This window comes from Osmia lignaria, unplaced genomic scaffold, assembly GCF_051020975.1.
Source record: "Osmia lignaria lignaria isolate PbOS001 unplaced genomic scaffold, iyOsmLign1 scaffold0216, whole genome shotgun sequence".
Taxonomy (NCBI): domain Eukaryota; kingdom Metazoa; phylum Arthropoda; class Insecta; order Hymenoptera; family Megachilidae; genus Osmia; species Osmia lignaria.
Genome location: NW_027478356.1, coordinates 1 through 20,550, shown reverse-complemented (window position 1 = coordinate 20,550; position 20,550 = coordinate 1). Strand labels below are relative to the sequence as shown.

The window sequence follows — 20,550 nt, the reverse complement described above, 5'->3', positions numbered from 1 at the left end:
GTACAAAAAATTTGATATTTTAAAATTTATATGGATATCCCAAAATCCTTGTAAAAAATAAAATAGATTAATTTTCATTCAAATATTGGATCATATTTTTTGCGATCCATATAAATATGTAAAAAATTTGATATTTTAAAATTTATATGGATATTCCAATGAATTATTAAATAATAAAAATTATATTAAAAATTGTATTTTAAATTTTATATTTAGATTTATAATTTTTAATTTTAATATTTATTATTTAAAGGAACGTTAGGATTATCTAAATGATAGTCCTATAATTTATATAGAGAATATGAATTATTAAATAATAAAAATTATATTAAAAATTGTATTAAATTTTATATTTAGATTTATAATTTTTAATTTTAATATTTATTATTTAAGGGAACGTTAGATTTATTTAAATGATAGTCTTATAATTTATATAGAGAATATGAATTATTAAATAATAAAAATTATATTAAAAATTGTATTAAATTTTATATTTAGATTTATAATTTTTAATTTTAATATTTATTATTTAAGGGAACGTTAGATTTATCTAAATGATAGTCCTATAATTTATATAGAGAATATGAATTATTAAATAATAAAAATTATATTAAAAATTGTATTAAATTTTATATTTAGATTTATAATTTTTAATTTTAATATTTATTATTTAAAGGAACGTTAGGACTATCTAAATGATAGTCCTATAATTTATATAGAGAATATGAATTATTAAATAATAAAAATTATATTAAAAATTGTATTAAATTTTATATTTAGATTTATAATTTTTAATTTTAATATTTATTATTTAAAGGAACGTTAGGACTATCTAAATGATAGTCCTATAATTTATATAGAGAATATGAATTATTAAATAATAAAAATTATATTAAAAATTGTATTAAATTTTATATTTAGATTTATAATTTTTAATTTTAATATTTATTATTTAAGGGAACGTTAGATTTATTTAAATGATAGTCTTATAATTTATATAGAGAATATGAATTATTAAATAATAAAAATTATATTAAAAATTGTATTAAATTTTATATTTAGATTTATAATTTTTAATTTTAATATTTATTATTTAAGGGAACGTTAGATTTATTTAAATGATAGTCCTATAATTTATATAGAGAATATGAATTATTAAATAATAAAAATTATATTAAAAATTGTATTTTAAATTTTATATTTAGATTTATAATTTTTAATTTTAATATTTATTATTTAAAGGAACGTTAGGATTATCTAAATGATAGTCCTATAATTTATATAGAGAATATGAATTATTAAATAATAAAAATTATATTAAAAATTGTATTAAATTTTATATTTAGATTTATAATTTTTAATTTTAATATTTATTATTTAAGGGAACGTTAGATTTATTTAAATGATAGTCTATAATTTATATAGAGAATATGAATTATTAAATAATAAAAATTATATTAAAAATTGTATTAAATTTTATATTTAGATTTATAATTTTTAATTTTAATATTTATTATTTAAGGGAACGTTAGATTTATCTAAATGATAGTCCTATAATTTATATAGAGAATATGAATTATTAAATAATAAAAATTATATTAAAAATTGTATTAAATTTTATATTTAGATTTATAATTTTTAATTTTAATATTTATTATTTAAAGGAACGTTAGGACTATCTAAATGATAGTCCTATAATTTATATAGAGAATATGAATTATTAAATAATAAAAATTATATTAAAAATTGTATTAAATTTTATATTTAGATTTATAATTTTTAATTTTAATATTTATTATTTAAAGGAACGTTAGGACTATCTAAATGATAGTCCTATAATTTATATAGAGAATATGAATTATTAAATAATAAAAATTATATTAAAAATTGTATTAAATTTTATATTTAGATTTATAATTTTTAATTTTAATATTTATTATTTAAGGGAACGTTAGATTTATCTAAATGATAGTCCTATAATTTATATAGAGAATATGAATTATTAAATAATAAAAATTATATTAAAAATTGTATTAAATTTTATATTTAGATTTATAATTTTTAATTTTAATATTTATTATTTAAAGGAACGTTAGGACTATCTAAATGATAGTTCTATAATTTATATAGAGAATATGAATTATTAAATAATAAAAATTATATTAAAAATTGTATTAAATTTTATATTTAGATTTATAATTTTTAATTTTAATATTTATTATTTAAAGGAACGTTAGGACTATCTAAATGATAGTCCTATAATTTATATATAGAGAATATGAATTATTAAATAATAAAAATTATATTAAAAATTGTATTTTAAATTTTATATTTAGATTTATGATTTTTAATTTTAATATTTATTATTTAAAGGAACGTTAGATTTATCTAAATGATAGTCCTATAATTTATATAGAGAATATGAATTATTAAATAATAAAAATTATATTAAAAATTGTATTAAATTTTATATTTAGATTTATAATTTTTAATTTTAATATTTATTATTTAAAGGAACGTTAGGACTATCTAAATGATAGTCCTATAATTTATATAGAGAATATGAATTATTAAATAATAAAAATTATATTAAAAATTGTATTAAATTTTATATTTAGATTTATAATTTTTAATTTTAATATTTATTATTTAAAGGAACGTTAGGACTATCTAAATGATAGTTCTATAATTTATATAGAGAATATGAATTATTAAATAATAAAAATTATATTAAAAATTGTATTAAATTTTATATTTAGATTTATAATTTTTAATTTTAATATTTATTATTTAAGGGAACGTTAGATTTATCTAAATGATAGTCTTATAATTTATATAGAGAATATGAATTATTAAATAATAAAAATTATATTAAAAATTGTATTAAATTTTATATTTAGATTTATAATTTTTAATTTTAATATTTATTATTTAAGGGAACGTTAGATTTATTTAAATGATAGTCCTATAATTTATATAGAGAATATGAATTATTAAATAATAAAAATTATATTAAAAATTGTATTTTAAATTTTATATTTAGATTTATAATTTTTAATTTTAATATTTATTATTTAAAGGAACGTTAGGACTATCTAAATGATAGTCCTATAATTTATATATAGAATATGAATTATTAAATAATAAAAATTATATTAAAAATTGTATTAAATTTTATATTTAGATTTATAATTTTTAATTTTAATATTTATTATTTAAGGGAACGTTAGATTTATTTAAATGATAGTTCTATAATTTATATAGAGAATATGAATTATTAAATAATAAAAATTATATTAAAAATTGTATTTTAAATTTTATATTTAGATTTATGATTTTTAATTTTAATATTTATTATTTAAGGGAACGTTAGATTTATTTAAATGATAGTCCTATAATTTATATAGAGAATATGAATTATTAAATAATAAAAATTATATTAAAAATTGTATTAAATTTTATATTTAGATTTATAATTTTTAATTTTAATATTTATTATTTAAGGGAACGTTAGATTTATCTAAATGATAGTTTTATAATTTATATAGAGAATATGAATTATTAAATAATAAAAATTATATTAAAAATTGTATTTTAAATTTTATATTTAGATTTATGATTTTTAATTTTAATATTTATTATTTAAGGGAACGTTAGATTTATTTAAATGATAGTCCTATAATTTATATAGAGAATATGAATTATTAAATAATAAAAATTATATTAAAAATTGTATTAAATTTTATATTTAGATTTATAATTTTTAATTTTAATATTTATTATTTAAAGGAACGTTAGATTTATCTAAATGATAGTTTTATAATTTATATAGAGAATATGAATTATTAAATAATAAAAATTATATTAAAAATTGTATTTTAAATTTTATATTTAGATTTATGATTTTTAATTTTAATATTTATTATTTAAAGGAATGTTAGATTTATTTAAATGATGGTCCTATAATTTATATAGAGAATATGAATTATTAAATAATAAAAATTATATTAAAAATTGTATTAAATTTTATATTTAGATTTATAATTTTTAATTTTAATATTTATTATTTAAAGGAACGTTAGGACTATCTAAATGATAGTCCTATAATTTATATAGAGAATATGAATTATTAAATAATAAAAATTATATTAAAAATTGTATTAAATTTTATATTTAGATTTATAATTTTTAATTTTAATATTTATTATTTAAGGGAACGTTAGATTTATTTAAATGATAGTCCTATAATTTATATAGAGAATATGAATTATTAAATAATAAAAATTATATTAAAAATTGTATTAAATTTTATATTTAGATTTATAATTTTTAATTTTAATATTTATTATTTAAGGGAACGTTAGATTTATCTAAATGATAGTCCTATAATTTATATAGAGAATATGAATTATTAAATAATAAAAATTATATTAAAAATTGTATTTTAAATTTTATATTTAGATTTATGATTTTTAATTTTAATATTTATTATTTAAAGGAATGTTAGATTTATCTAAATGATAGTCCTATAATTTATATAGAGAATATGAATTATTAAATAATAAAAATTATATTAAAAATTGTATTAAATTTTATATTTAGATTTATAATTTTTAATTTTAATATTTATTATTTAAAGGAACATTAGGGCTATTTAAATGATAGTCCTATAATTTATATAGAGAATATGAATTATTAAATAATAAAAATTATATTAAAAATTGTATTAAATTTTATATTTAGATTTATAATTTTTAATTTTAATATTTATTATTTAAGGGAACGTTAGAATTATCTAAATGATAGTCCTATAATTTATATAGAGAATATGAATTATTAAATAATAAAAATTATATTAAAAATTGTATTTTAAATTTTATATTTAGATTTATGATTTTTAATTTTAATATTTATTATTTAAATGAACCGTTAGGATTATCTAAATGATTTATAATTTATATAGAGAATATGAATTATTAAATAATAAAAATTATATTAAAAATTGTATTTTAAATTTTATATTTAGATTTATGATTTTTAATTTTAATATTTATTATTTAAAGGAACGTTAGGACTATCTAAATGATAGTCCTATAATTTATATAGAGAATATGAATTATTAAATAATAAAAATTATATTAAAAATTGTATTTTAAATTTTTATATTAAAGTTTTATTTTTAAAATTGTTTTAGTTTTGTATAAAAATATAAATTTTAATTTTATAAAATTAAATAAATTTAGAATTAATATAAATTTTTTATATTTAAATTTAAAATTATTTTTATTATTATTTATTTTTAATTTAAATTAGGAATAGTTTATGTATATATATATATATATATATATATATATATATATATATATTTATATATTAAAATTTATAATTAAATTAATTGTATAATAAATTAATTTTAATATATATATATATATATATATATATATGAATAGAAAAAGTATTTTAAATTTAATTTTGTGAATTTAATTTATTAGAAAAAATTTTGATTTTAGATTTATAATTAATTAAATTATTTAAATATATATAAAGTTTAATATAGGGTATTTATTTAAATAATAAATATTATTAGTTAATTAATATATAATACTTTTAATTAAAATGAAAGTTTTTAATGGAAAATAATTTTATTAAATTTTAATTTAGTGCCAGCAATAGCGGTTAAACTAGATTTAAGAGTTAATTTTTTTAAATATAGTAATTTTATAATTAATAATTAATAAAATTAAATTTATAATGGTGAAATATAATAATTTTATAATAATTAATAATTATTTAATGGAAATTACAAAGATTAAAAAGTAAGACTAGGATTAGATACCCTATTATATTAATTTTAAAAAATAATTAATTATTAAATGTAAAGCATTAAAATTATAAGATATGGCAGTTATATAAAATTTTAGGGGAACTTGTATATTAATTTGATGATCCACGATAGGAAGTACTAATAAAATATTATAAATTATTTTTGTATTGTTGTTTAAAAATTTTGTATAAATATTATAATTAAAATTTTATTATATTTAAAAAAAATTCAAATCAAAATAAAGTATTTATTAGATAATATGAGTTACATTAATAAATAATTTTTGAGTTAGAAGTTTTAATATTTTTAATAAAAAGGATTTAAAAGTAAAATTAATTGTTATATTAATTTGAATTTTTTTTTTATATAATGTACAAATTGCCCGTCAATTTCAATAAAATTTGAAATAAGTCGTAACAAAGTAAGAATATTGGAAAATGTTCTTAGATAAAATTTTAGTTTAAATAAAATTTTTCAATTACACTGAAAAGATTAATTTAATTATTAAAATTTTAATTAATTAATTAAATAAAATTTTTTTATTGTTTTAATTAGTATATTATAAAAAGTTTTTATAAAAATTTTATGTTAAAGTAATATTTTAAGAAATAATAAATATATTTATATATATAAGTAATGTAAATGAAATTTTAAAATTTTATAAATTAAAGTAAAATTTTGTACCTTTTGTATCAGGGTTAATTTAAAAATTTTTAATAAATTAAATATCTCGAAATTAAAAGAGTTAAATATATAAAATTTTTTTTGTTGAATAAAAATTATAAATATATATTTAGAGATTAGATGTTATTCAATTTTAATGATATCTAGTTATTTTTGAATTAAATTTAATTTATATATTTTTTAAAGTAAATTTAAATAAAAAAGTTTATTTTAGAAAATATAAATAATTTATGGGATAATCTATAAATTAAATTTATATAATAATTTAAATTAAAATTAAAAAGATTAATTTTAAAATTTAAAAGAATTTAATGAGTATTTAATAATTTATTAATAAATTTTTAATTATAGTAAAATTAATTATATATATTGATTTTAAAAAAAAAATAATTTTAATAATATTAGTTATAATATAATGATTAAATTAGTAATTTAATTTGTATAAATTATTTTATGAATAGTATATATATATAATATATATTTAAGTAACTAGGCAAAATAATTATATTCACCTGTTTAACAAAAACATGTCTTTTTGAATTTAATATAAAGTCAGTTCTGCTCAATGAGGAATTAAATAGCTGCAGTATTTTGACTGTACAAAGGTAGCATAATCAATTGTCTTTTAATTGAAGGCTGGGATGAATGAATTAATGAAATATAAACTGTCTCAATAATATAAAATAAATTTAAATTTTGAGTCAAAATGCTTAATTTTATTTAAGGGACGATAAGACCCTATAGAATTTTATATATTATAAATTTTATAAATTGTATTAATATATTTAGTTGGGAGGATTTTTAAATTTATTTAACTTTAAAATTTTAAAATATTGATTGATAGAATTTTAAATTGAAATATAATTAATAATATAAAAATAAATTACCTTAGGGATAACAGCGTAATATTTTTGGAAAGATCAAATTGAAAAAGGTGTTTGCGACCTCGATGTTGAATTAAAATTAATTATAAATGCAGGTGTTTATAAATTTAGTCTGTTCGACTATTAAAATTTTACATGATTTGAGTTCAGATCGACGTGAGTCAGATTGGTTTCTATCTTTAAAAAGATTTAAGATTTTTGTACGAAAGGACTAAGTTTTAAAAATAATTTTTAATTAATTATTAATAAGTTAAATTATCTTGGCAGAGTAGTGCATTAAATTTAGAATTTAAATAATATATATATAATTATAGATAATAATTTATTTAAATTTTATTTATTTATTAATTACTGTAGTGATAGTATTAATTGGGGTAGCATTTTTAACATTATTGGAACGAAAAATTTTAGGTTATATTCAAATTCGTAAAGGTCCAAATAAAGTAGGAATTAAAGGTTTATTACAACCTTTTTCTGATGCAATTAAATTGTTTTCTAAAGAATATATATATTTGGATAAAATTAATTTATATATATATATATTAGGTCCAATAATTATATTATTAATTTCGGTATTTTATTGATTATTAATGCCTTATTTTAGAAATTGAATAAATTTTAAATTTGGATTGGTATTTTTATTTTTAATATTAAGTTTAAGAGTTTATCCAACTATAATAATAGGATGATCATCTAATTCAATTTATGCAATATTAGGGTGTTTACGATCTATTTCTCAATCTATTTCTTTTGAAGTGAGATTATTTTTTATATTTTTTGTTATTATAATATTTATTGAGAGATTTTCTTTAGAAACATTTATTAAATTTCAATTTAATGTAAAATTTATTTTTTTTTTTTTTCCTTTATATTTTATATTAATTATTAGAATAATAATTGAATTGAATCGGGCTCCTTTTGATTTAATTGAGGGGGAGTCTGAATTAGTTTCAGGATTTAATGTTGAATATTATAGGGGGAGATTTTCTTTAATTTTTATAGCTGAATATATAATAATTTTATTTATAAGATTGATTATATCAATTATTTTTTTTAATTTTAATTATTCAATTTTTACTTTATTAATAATTTTATATCATAATTTTTTTTTTATTTGAATTCGAAGAATTATACCTCGAATTCGATATGATGAATTAATATATATATGTTGAAAAAAATTTTTATCTTTTATTTTAATTTATATATATATTAATTTTATTTTAAAAATATTAATAAATTTATATATTTAAATTAATAGAAAGTTATTTTTCTTTAATATATTTTCAAAATATATGTCTATTCAGACTCATTAATTAATAATTATAGATGATTTTATCTCAAAATTTTATAAAATATATATTTGAAAAAAAAAATATAAAGTATATATTTGTAAAAATTAGATTAATTAAAGTGTAAGGATAATCAATAGGTTGTCTTCCTAATCAAGTTAAAATGATGAAATTATTAATAAAAAATCAAAATAAGAAATTATTTAATGGGTAAAATTTATTAGTTTTAAATTTATGATTTATTATAAATGGGAGAATAAAAAGAATTAAAATAGAAAAAAGTAAAGCTAATACTCCCCCTAATTTATTGGGAATAGCTCGTAAAATTGAATAAGCAAATAGGAAATATCATTCAGGTTTAATATGTTGTGGGGTATTTATAGGGTTTGCAATAGATCAATTATCAGGATCATTTAATATATTAGGATTTTGTAGAATAATAAATCTAAATGATATAAAAATTATAAAAAATCCAAGAATATCTTTGGATGAGAAATATGAGTGGAAAGGAATTTTATAAATATTTCTATTTGTTCCTATTGGATTATTAGATCCAGTTATATGAAGGAAATAAAGATGTATAATAACTATTATTAGAATTAATAATGGTAAAATAAAATGTAATGAAAAGAATCGATTTAATGTAGCATTATTAATAGAAAATCCTCCTCAGATTCATTCTACAATTGTTTGTCCAATATAAGGGATTGCAGAAAGAAGATTTGTAATTACTGTTGCTCCTCAAAAAGATATTTGTCCTCATGGTAAAACATATCCTATAAAAGCAGTTCCTATTGAAGTTAATAAAATAATAATTCCAATATTTCATACATGTTGAGATGAATAACATTGATAAAAAATATTTCGTCTAATATGTATATATATACAAAGAAAATAAAATGATGCCCCATTTAAATGAATATAACGAAATATTCATCCAGAATTAACATTTTTTATAATGTGAATAATTCTATCAAAAGCATAATTAATATTTGGACAATAATGCATAGATAAAATGAAACCTGAAATAATTTGAATTAATAAAAGAATTCCTAAAATTGATCCAAAGTTTCATAAATAATTAATGTTTACTGGGGTAGGATGAATATTGAATGAAGAATAAATGATATTAAGAAATTTATTAGATTTAAAAATTTTTAAATATTTATTTTTCATTAAATTTTAATTTTACGAAGAGGGATTATTTTAATTGTAGATATTTTGAATGAAAGAGTTAAGCAAATTAATAAGAATAAGATTATAAAAATAGTTAAATAATTTATTGGATAAAAATAAATATTTTGAATTTTAAATAAATTATTATTTAAAATTATGTTTTCTGTAAATATAAAAATTGGTATTCAATTAATAAAATGAATAATTATAATAAAAGAAATAAAAAAAAAATTAATAGAAGTGATTAGTTCAAAAAATTTTATTTTTGAATTTTCATTGTTAATTAATCTTACAAAATAATTAAATATAATTATTATTCCTCCGATTAAAGAAATTGAAATTATAAAAGAGTATATTGAATTATTTATATTTAAAAATATTAAAGTAGATGAGGATAAGGTGAAAATAATAAAAGAGAATAAAATAGTAATTGGATGTAGTGAAGAAAGTAATAAAATATTTGTGATAATAAATAGATTTATGAATATAAATAAAATTTTTGATATTAACATTAACAAAATATAGTTTAAATAAAAATTTTAATTTTGGGAATTAAAGATATTTATAAAATTATTTTGAAATTAGACTTTAGAAAAAATTTTCAATATTAATTTACAAAATTAATGTTTTTTTTAAACTATAAAGTCTAATTTATTTTAAAAAGATATTTTTTAATTTTAATAGTTTTAATTTTTATAATAATATTAATAATTAATAAGTATTTTTTAATATTTTTAATTAGAATGGAATTTTTCGTAGTATTGAATTTAATAATTTTAATATTAAATGAGTTGGAATATTTAAGGTGAATATTTATATATTATTTAATTTTTTCTGTTTGTGAAGCTGTTTTAGGATTATCAATTGTAGTGTCAATATTGAGAATTATTGGAAATCAAGGTTTTATAATAATAAATTTAAAATGTTAATAATAGAAAGTATAATTTTTATAGTTGGATTTTTAATTATTAATTTTAATATTTATAAAAAGTTATATTTTATTAGAAATATAATATTTTTATTGAGTTTTTTGATATTAAGAATGAATAGATTTTTTATGGAATGAATTAATTTAAGATTAAATTTTGGATTAAATTTTTATTCTTATGGAATTATTATGATATCTTTATGGATTTTTGGATTAGTATTTATGAGAATTAATCAGGAAAAAAATTTGATTTTATGTTTAAATTTATTAATATTAATATTAATTGTTTTAGTAATAAATTTTTTTAGAATAAATATATTAATATTTTATTTTTTTTTTGAAGTAAGTTTATTAATTATTTTTTTTTTTATTATGAAATGAGGAATAGGATTTTTACGAATTTATGCAAGATATTATTTGATATTTTATACTTTATTTTTTTCATTACCTTTATTATTAGTATTATTTTATTTATTTAATTTAATAGGGTCTTTAAGATTTTTATTATTAGAAAGAATAAAATTTAAGTTAAATAAAATTTTATTTTTATATTTAATTATAGGATTTTTAGTAAAAATACCAATATATATAATTCATGGTTGATTATTAAAAGCTCATGTAGAAGCTCCTGTATTTGGATCAATAATTTTAGCTGCAATTTTATTAAAGTTAGGGTCTTATGGATTATTACGATTAATAATGATTTTTTTTCAAAATTTTTTAGAAATGAATAAGTATTTTATTGAAATTGGATTATTGGGAAGGATTATTTTAAGATTTAGTTGTTTTCGACAAATTGATATAAAAATTTTAGTAGCAATATCTTCTGTTGTTCATATAAATTTATTAATAGCTTCTATATTTACTATAAGAAAATTAAGATTTTTAGGTTCATATTTAATAATAATTGCTCATGGGTTGTGTTCTTCTGGATTATTTTATTTATTAAATTTATGTTATTTGGAGACTCATAGACGATTGATAATTATTAATAAGGGTGTTTTAATTTTTATGCCTTCTATATCATTGATATGATTTTTAATATGTTCTTCAAATATAGCTGCTCCTTTTTCTTTAAATTTAGTTGGGGAAATTTTTTTATTGATAAGATTAGTTAATTGAATAAGATTATTAATAATTAAATTATTTTTTTATTGTTTAGTTAGATTTATGTATTCTTTATATTTTTTTAGATTTATTGTTCATGGAAAGAATTTTTTTTATAAAAGATTAAGAAGAGGAAAATTAATTAATTATTTAATTTTATTATTTCATTGAATTCCTTTAAATATAGTTATTTTAAATTTAAGAATTTTTATTTAATTTAAATAGTTTAAAAAAAAATTTTGAAATGTGGGTTCAAAGATGTAAATTAAGTACTTTAAATTATTTTAATTATATTTGTATATATATTATTTGTATTTACGGGATTTTTTTTTTTATTTATAATAATTATTTTTTTTAATAGGAATTTAATTATTTTAGAATGAATAATTTATAGATATAATAGAATAAAATTTTCTTTTTTTATTTATTTAGATTTTTATAGAATAATATTTTTAATATTAGTTTCACTTATTTCTATAGTTGTATTAATTTATAGAATTTATTATATAGAAGGGGATAAATTTATAAATCGATTTATTATTTTAGTAATTTTATTTGTAGTATCAATATATTTTATAATTTTGAGACCTAGATTTTTAACAATTTTATTAGGATGAGATGGTTTAGGATTAATTTCTTATTGTTTAATTATTTATTATCAAAATGATAAAGCTTATAATGCTGGAATATTAACAATTTTTAGAAATCGTGTAGGGGATGTGGGAATTTTATTAATAATTACTATGGGAATAATATATGGGAGGTGAAATTTAATAATTTATAAATTTAATTTATTAATATTAATTTTATTAGTATTAGTAGCTTTTACAAAAAGAGCTCAAATTCCATTTACTTTATGATTACCTGCTGCAATAATAGCTCCTACTCCTGTCTCATCTTTAGTTCATTCTTCAACTTTAGTAACAGCTGGGGTTTATTTATTAATTCGATATAATAAATTTTTGTTTTTAGGATGTTTTAATAAATATATTTTATTAATTTCTAGGTTAACTATATTTATAGCGGGTTTAATTGCAAATTATGAATTTGATTTTAAAAAAATTATTGCTTTATCGACTTTAAGTCAATTAAGATTAATAATAAGAATTTTAAGATTAGGATTTTGGGAAATAGCTTTTTTTCATTTAGTAATTCATGCTTTATTTAAATCTTTAATATTTTTATGTGTGGGTAGATTTATTCATAATTTTAATAGAAATCAAGATATCCGATGTTATGGTGGTATAATTTATATTTATCCTTTTAAAACTATAGTTTTAATTTTTTCTTTAATATGTTTAATAGGATTTCCTTTTATATCAGGATATTTTTCTAAAGATATAATTATGGAATTAATTTTTTTAAGAAAAATAAATATAATTAGAATAATATTTTTAATTTTTTCTACAATTTTTACTGTATCTTATTCTATTCGATTAATTATATTTATTTTATTTTCTAAAAAAAATTATTATGTAAATTTAATTAAGAAAGAAGGTATTTTGGTAAATTTTTGTATATTTATTTTATTAATAACTATTTTTTTTATTGGATATTTATATTTTAAAATTTTTAATTTAAATTATTTAATTGTATTAACAATAAATTTAAAAATTATGGTTATAAAATTAATTTTATGTGGAATTTTGATTGGGCAGTTTTTTTATTTTAATTCTTATAAAAATTTAATAATAGGAAATTTTATAAGAACAATATTTTATATCGAAAAAATTTATTTGTATTATGATTTACCTTTAAATATAGTTATATTGTATGAAAATATTCATGAAAAAAATTTATTTGAATTTAAGATTAAATTTATAAAATTGAAATTTTATTTATTTAAATATAAGTTAAATGAATATAATTTTATGAATATATTATTAACTAATTTATTAATAATATTAATTTTTATTTTTTTAATTTAAAATTTAAATAGCTTAAGAAGAGCATAATATTGAAGATATTAAGGTAATTTTAATATTTTTAAATAAAATTTTTATAAATATAATTTTTATAAATAAATTTTATATTTATTAATATTATACTGAAAATATAAAGTTTTATTAAACTATATAAAAATTATTTAGAAATAATAATATATAAAATATTAAATTTAGAATTAGAAGTTCTATTTAAATTTATTTCTTTAATTGGAATTTTAATTCAATAAATTTATTAACAATAAATTGCTTCTATTTTAGCTTCAATTAATATTAATATGTATATATTATATATATAAATATATGAAGTAATTTTTACAATTAATTTCGGCTTAATATTAGACTTTTTTAGTCCATATATTAAAAAATTCAATTTAATAATCTATAACTTCATTCAATAAGTAGACTAATAATTATTAAAAAAATAAAAATTAAAATAATTAATATTAAAAAAATAGATTTAAATTTTATTAAAAAGATAGATGGTAAAATTAAGATAATTTCAATATCAAAAATTAAGAATAGTAAAGTAATTAGGAAAAATTGTGTAGAAAATGGGAGACGGGAGTTTGATTGGGAGTTAAATCCACATTCAAATGGGGTAATTTTTTCTCGATTTAATGGTTTATATATTCTTAAATAAAAATTAATTAATATAAGTATAGAAGTAATAATTATTATAAAATAAAATAAAAATATAATATTAAAAATTATATATATTAATTTTATAAATTTTTTAATTGGAAATTAAATGTAATTAAGTTTATACTATATATATATTAATTATTATTATATTTAAAATATTCATCAATAAATTGAAATATATAAAAATAATCAAATTACATCTACAAAATGTCAATATCAAGATGCTGCTTCAAAATTAAAATGATGAGTTGCAGAAAAATGTAGATTAATTAATCGGATTAGTGTAATAAATAAGAAAATAATTCCAATAATTACATGTAATCCGTGAAATCCTGTTGCTATAAAGAAAATAGATCCAAAAATTCTATCATTAAAACAGAATGGAGCTTCTATATATTCAATAAATTGGAGAAAAGAAAAATATATTCCTAAAATAATAGTAATTATTAGAGAAATTTTTCTTTCTATATAATTTTTATTTAATAATCTATTGTGACTTCAAGTTAGGGAAATTCCTGAAGAAATTAAAATTAATGAATTTAATAAAGGGATTCTAAATGGATTGAATATGATAATATTTTTAGGGGGTCAAAGTAAACCAATTTCTATTCCTGGGGAACTTATAGAATGAAAATAAGTTCAAAATAATGAAATAAAAAAAAAAAATTCTGAAATAATAAATAAGATTATTCTAAATTTTATTAGTTTTAAAACTAAAAATGTATGAAATCCTTGAAAAGTTCTTTCTCGAATAATATCTCGTCATCAAAAAAATATAGAAGAGATTAAGATAAGAAAATTAATAAAAATTAAAAAAAAATTTAAGTAAAAGAATCATATTACTAATCTTAATAATAAATTTATTAAATTAAAAGCGTTTATAATAGGTCAAGGTCTGTTAGTAACTAAATGAAAAGGATGATTATAATAAATTGACATTAATTTTTAGATTCTAAAAAATATAATAAAGAAAGAATAGAAAATACATATGCTTGAATTATAGAAACTGCAATTTCTAAAATTATTAATAAATTTTGAATTAAAATTGTGATAGGTAATAAAATTAAGAATTTAGAAATGAATGTGCCTAAAAGAGTTAATAGTAGATGTCCTGCAATTATATTTGCAGTTAATCGAATTGCTAAAGTAAAAGGTCGAATAATATTTCTAATTAGTTCAATTATTACTATAAAATTTATTAAAGCAGGGGGTGTATTTAAAGGAACTAAATGAATTAATATATTTAATGGTTTATTTCATCATCTATAAATAAAAAATCTTATTCAAGAAGATAAAGCAATAATTAAATTAAATGATATATGACTTGTTGAAGTAAAAATATAAGGGAATAATCCTATAAAATTTCTTAATGCAATAAAAGTTATTAATCTAAAAAAAATTAAAATATTTATTTTATACTTTTTTTTTGTTAAGCTTTTAAATTCAGAAAAAATAATTTTAGAAATTGAAATAAATAATATTTCAAATCGGGATGGAATAATTCAAAAATTTAAAGGTAGAATAATAAAAATTAATATAGAATTAATTCAATTTAAAGAAAAATGTATTCTTGTAGTTGGGTCAAAAATTTCAAAAAGATTTATTATCATTTTCAATTAAATAATTTATGGGTTTTAAAGGATTTTTTAGGAAAATAAATTTTTAAATTAATTGGAAAAAAATAAATTTTAAAGATTAATATGAAAAAAATTAATAATTCAAAGATAGAAATTAATATTCAATATCTAGGTCTTATTTGTGGAATAAAATTTTCATTAAGAGTATAATAAATACTATATTTGATTTAAAAGATCAATTCTTATTTTGTTTCAGACACTTAATGATAAAATTTAAGAAATAATTTTGAAGGAAATTAATTTTAATTTGACAAATTAATGTTATTATTTATATTTAACTAATTTCTTTAAGTAGAATTTTTAATTCAATTTATAAAATTGTTATAAGATGTAGATTCTAAAACAATAGGTATAAATCTATGATTTATACCACAAATTTCTGAACATTGGCCAAAAAAAAGTCCAGGTCGTAAAGCAAGAATATTTATTTGATTAATTCGACCTGGGGTTGCATCTCTTTTTACTCCTATAGAAGGAATAGTTCAAGAATGAATAACATCTGTAGAAGTAGTTAATATTCGAATTGAAATTTTAAAGGGAATAATTATACGATTATCTACATCCAATAATCGGAAAGAATTATATTCAAAGTTTTTATTTATATAAGAATCAAATTCAAAATTATTAAATTCAGGATATTCATATCTTCAGTATCATTGGTGTCCAATACTTTTTACTGTAAAAAAAATTGGGTTTCATAATTCATCTGTAAAATATAAAATTTTTAAAGATGGAAAACAAATAAATAAAAGAATAATAGCTGGAATAATAGTTCAAATAATTTCAATAGTATGATGTTTTAAAAGAAATCGATTAATAAATTTATTATTAAAAATATCTATTAATATAAAAAGTGTAGTTGAAATAATTATGATTATAAATATTATAGTAAAATTATGAAATGATATAAGATTATCTGAATAAGGGGAATTTGAATCTTGAAATGAATATATATATCATGAAGAAATTTTTAATAAAAATTAAATAATTTTATATATGGATCTTAAATCCATTGCACTAATCTGCCATATTAAATTAAATTTTTAAAATTAATGGAATTTCCCTATAAGAATGATTTAAAGGGGGATTATGTATAATTCATTCTAAAGCTGTTTGATTAAATTTAAATAAAATTATTCGTTTTGAATATAATCTTTCAAAAATAATATAAATTATTACAATAATTCTGTTTAAAGTAATTAAAGATCCTATAGAGGAAAATAAATTTCAACATATATAAGAATCTGGATAATCTGAATATCGACGTGGTATTCCTATTATTCCTAAAAAATGTTGAGGAAAAAAAGTTATATTTACTCCAATAAATATTAAGAAAAATTGAATTTTTAATCAAGATTGGTTTATTGAAAGTCCAATGATTATAGGGAATCAGTGAATAATAGCGGCTATAATAGAAAAAATAGCTCCTATAGATAAAACATAATGAAAATGTCCTACAACATAGTATGTATCATGTAGGATAATATCAATAGAAGAATTAGATAATATAATTCCTGTTAATCCTCCTATGGTAAAAAGAAAAATAAATCCTAGAGTTCATATAATAGATATATTTATTTTTAATTTAGAGCCGTGATATGTTGCTAGTCATCTAAAAACTTTAATTCCTGTTGGAATTGCAATAATTATAGTAGCTGAGGTAAAATAAGCTCGAGTATCTACATCTAATCCGACGGTAAATATATGATGAGCTCATACAATAAAACCTAAAAGTCCAATTCTTAATATAGCATAAATTATTCCAATATTTCCAAAAGTTTCTTTTTTTCCTCTTTCATTAGAAATAATTTGGGAAATTAACCCAAATCCTGGAAGGATTAGAATATAGACTTCTGGGTGACCGAAGAATCAAAATAAATGTTGATAAAGAATTGGGTCTCCTCCTCCAGTTGGATCAAAAAAAGATGTATTAAAATTTCGGTCAAATAATAATATAGTAATAGCACCAGCTAATACTGGTAAGGAAAAAAGTAAAAGAATAGTTGTAATAAAAACAGATCAAGGAAATAAAGGTAATTGTATATGTTTTAAGGAAATATTTTTTATTATAATAATTGTAACAATAAAATTTAGTGATCCTATAATAGAAGATAATCCTGAAATATGTAAAGAAAAAATTGCTAAATCTACTGAGGGTGAAGAATGGTATAAATTTGAAGATAAAGGAGGATATACAGTTCATCCTGTTCCTGGTCTTGGATTTAAAAAATTTCTTAAAAGTAAAATTATTAAAGATGGGGGTAAAAGTCAAAATCTAATATTATTTATTCGGGGAAAAGCTATATCTGGAATTCCTAATATTAAAGGAATTAATCAATTTCCAAATCCCCCAATTAAAAATGGTATTACAAGAAAAAAAATTATTAAAAAAGCATGAGCTGTAACTAAAGAATTATAGATTTGGTCATTAGAAATTCATGATCCAGGAATACTTAATTCTATTCGAATAATAATTCTTATTGCTGAACCAATTATTCCAGATCATAAAGCAAATATTATATAAAGAATTCCAATATCTTTATGATTAGTAGAATAAAACCATTTAATTAAGATTTAAAAATATTATATTTTCAACTTTGAAGGTTGATAGTTTATTGTTAACTTAAAATCTTTATAAGTATTATGCCTGATAAAAGGATTAAATTGTAAATTTAATAATGAAATAAATTTTCTAATACTAAAAAATTAATAGATAAAAATTAAAAAAAAAAATTAAAGAAAAGGTTAAAATTAAATTAAAATTATTCTTGAAATAGAATTTTGGGAATTTTAATCAAGATTTTTTAGTTAATTTCGATAAAGTAAGTTGATAGTTAATAATATTTAAATAACTTCATGTTATAATAACTCTAGAAATTGCTAAAATAATTAAAAAGAAAATAGATTTTTGAATTAAAATATTTTCATAAAAAAAAAATCATTTTGCTATAAAAGAACTAAATGGAGGTAATATACTATAAGAAAAAATAATAATAATAAAAAGATAATTAAAATTTTTTATTCTATTTAAATTTAAAGTGAAAATTTTATTTTTAAAATTTATTTTTTCAAGTAAATAAAGTAATAGAAATGTATTTAATAAATAAATAATAAAATAAAAAATAAATGTTTGAGAATTAAGAAATGAAATAAAAATTAAGTAAGAGGAATGATTTATTGAGGAAAAAATTAGAATTTTTTTTAAATTTGTTTCTTCTATAATGAAAATAGAAGCAATAATTCTATTTATAGTTAAAAATATTAATAAATAAGAATTAAAGTAAATAGAAAATCTAATTAAATTAATAGGAATAATTTTTGCAAATGTGGAGAAAAAAAAAATTTCGTTTCAAGAGAGAAAAGGAAATGTATAAATTATTCATACATTAAAAGGAAAAATTCCTAATTTTAAGAATAATCTAAATATTAAGATTAAATTAGTATTAGTTTTTAATTGAATAATTAAATAATTTATTGAATAAATAAAATTTATAAAAATTAATAATCTAGAGATTCTAGAGATAAAAAAATAAATTAATCTGGGAATTTTATTTACATTATTAAAATTTAAATATCCAATAAAAATAAGAGAAAAAAATTCTAAAATTATTCATTTTATAAAAATATTTTCTAAAAAAAAAATAGATAATGAAAGTAAAATAAGGGAAAATTTAATAAAAATATTTAATTGGGAAATTTTTATAAATAATTTATAATTAAATTTAATTTAAATTATTTAACAATAGTATAAATATTATACATATATATTCTATCAAAATAATCCTTTTATCAGGCATATTGTTTTATTTATGTTTAAGTTTAATAATATATATATATATATATATATATATATATTAAATATATCTTAGTGTAAAAGCATTTAAAAATTTGAATTTTAAGGAACTAAAAAAATTAGTAGATATATAAAATTATAATATATAATTTTATTAAATATTTATAAAAGAAATTAATCTATATTTAGATCATGAGTCTAATAACTTAAATTTAGTTTATTTATAAAGATATAATTTAAAATTTATTTTTAATTGCAATTTAAATGTTATAAAATTAACTAATATCCAAATTAAAAAATTTTAATATATATATATATATATATATATATATATATATATATATATATATATATATATATATAATAAAATTATAAAATTAAGAAAATTAATAAAATTAAGGAATTTTGTATTAAAATTAAATATAGAATAATTTTTTAATATTTATAAGTTAAGTAAATAAATATTAAATAGAATTTAAAATTGTGAATAATATATATAATATTTATAATTTAAAATTGTGAAATAATATATATAATATATGATATATAAATATAATTTAAAATAAAGTATAATGGGATAAAATAAATTAAATTAATTTTTTTATAAAAATTAATTTTCAAAAAGATAATGATAAATTAT

At 15.2% G+C, this 20,550-nt stretch overlaps 1 pseudogene; it reads right to left on the bottom strand.

Annotated features, from left to right (window-relative positions):
* Positions 1-7,305: 7,305 nt before the first annotated feature.
* LOC143308225 (cytochrome b pseudogene) lies at positions 7,306-13,796 on the bottom strand (annotated as a pseudogene).
* Between the last annotated feature and the right edge of the window lie 6,754 nt (positions 13,797-20,550).